This window comes from Haplochromis burtoni, unplaced genomic scaffold, assembly GCF_018398535.1.
Source record: "Haplochromis burtoni strain Fernald_Lab_line unplaced genomic scaffold, NCSU_Asbu1 Contig_38, whole genome shotgun sequence".
NCBI classification, from domain to species: Eukaryota; Metazoa; Chordata; class Actinopteri; order Cichliformes; family Cichlidae; genus Haplochromis; species Haplochromis burtoni.
In genome coordinates this window covers 923,866-925,353 of record NW_024582399.1, presented here as the reverse complement: position 1 = coordinate 925,353, position 1,488 = coordinate 923,866, and the positions used below count along the sequence as shown (strand labels likewise).

The 1,488-nt window shown below is 35.6% G+C and overlaps 1 protein-coding gene across 1 annotated transcript in view; it reads left to right on the top strand.

Annotated features, from left to right (window-relative positions):
• The window catches only part of pwp2h (PWP2 small subunit processome component), a 29,515-nt gene that overhangs the window by 21,839 nt on the left and 6,188 nt on the right, over positions 1–1,488 (top strand). The window lies entirely within an intron of this gene.

Below are 1,488 nucleotides of genomic sequence, written 5' to 3'. Positions count from 1 at the left end.
CATATATACATATATATATATATATATACATATATATATATATATATATATATGCTCCAGCTTTCCCCGCGACCCTGATAATCAGGACAGAATGAATGGATGGTTGTATAGATGGATGTTTGGATGGATGGATATAATGTTAGTAACAGTAGTCACTCTATCAATCAGCAGCATACTCTGCGGCAACCAGTTCAGAAAATATCGGGAAACATTTTAAAACCGTGACAGTGATTATCTGTACACTGATGACTCACTACTTGACAGGCATAATGTATTTTTACACCAACAAGGAGGATCCCAAAGAGATAAAAACTATAAAGTATATCTCAGCAGGGTAGGTAGTGAGTCCTTCAAAATCTTGAGGAAATTTAATTATGTTGAAAAAAACTTTATTGATTTATTGCATTTAAAGCAAGAGTTCTAAAATGCCTTTTGTGGACTGAATAAAGTTCTTCTTATTGTTCAAAATGGAAAGTGATGGATTGATTTTACAGCAACAGATGGGACAAACGCAGGAAGACTGCAGGTGGAGCAAAGGGCTGGTGTGACTGTGAGGCAATGGATAGTAGGGCTTGTATTTGTAATAATTGCTTTACTACCTTTACTAAACAGTCAAAACACTTGTACTCGACAAGATTCACACACATTCATATAGTACTTTATTCTATTAACTTTATCTATCAGGCACACACCCAGTAGCTTTGGAGTGCTGTTATTTGTTTAAGGACACTTTGACATGTGGACAGAAAGAGCTGAGAGATCAAACTAAATCGAACTGCATCGAAAGAAGCTAATTTTCTTGAACTAAATTGGTATGGTACACAGAAACATAAAAGAGCACCTGAAGTATTAGCCTAGCCATGATTTCAAGTTTCATTAGCCGTAGCCTTTGTTCATACTGTGTAAGTAGAAAGAAATAGGTATGTGTTATGGTGATATGTTGTTGTGTTTAAAGAATTTTTCCAGTATGTTAAAAGCACAGGCAAAAAAGAGGGGAAAAAAAGGTTTAAAGGTTTAAAAGTAGTTATTGTTAACAATAAAATCAAAGTGCTGATTGTGTTCCAAATGCAGCTGGTAATTCTCACATGCATGTCTCTTAGTTTCAAAGCTGACATTTAATTTTGTGCTTTGTGAGGGAAAAAAGGTTTCTTTAGGGATTAGTAAATATAGCAGTTAAAAATAATAAGTGTCATAAAATGGAAAAAACTAAAGCAAGTTGAGCTAAAATACGAGACTTAAATTAAAGTATGTTCTACCTTGTGTGTGTGTGTGTGTGTGTGTGTGTGTGTGTGTGTGTGTGTGTGTGTGTGTGTGTGTGTCCGTGTCCTGGGCCATATAAAACCCAGATAGTCGGTAAGCGCCAAACATTCAGAAATAAAACACAGCAGTAACAAGTCAGCAAAGTGAAAGGGCTTTCCCTTTATGGAAAAAGAACTAAAGCGTCTAATACTGCACTTATTACCTGTTTGCTGATGTTCTGTGTGTGTG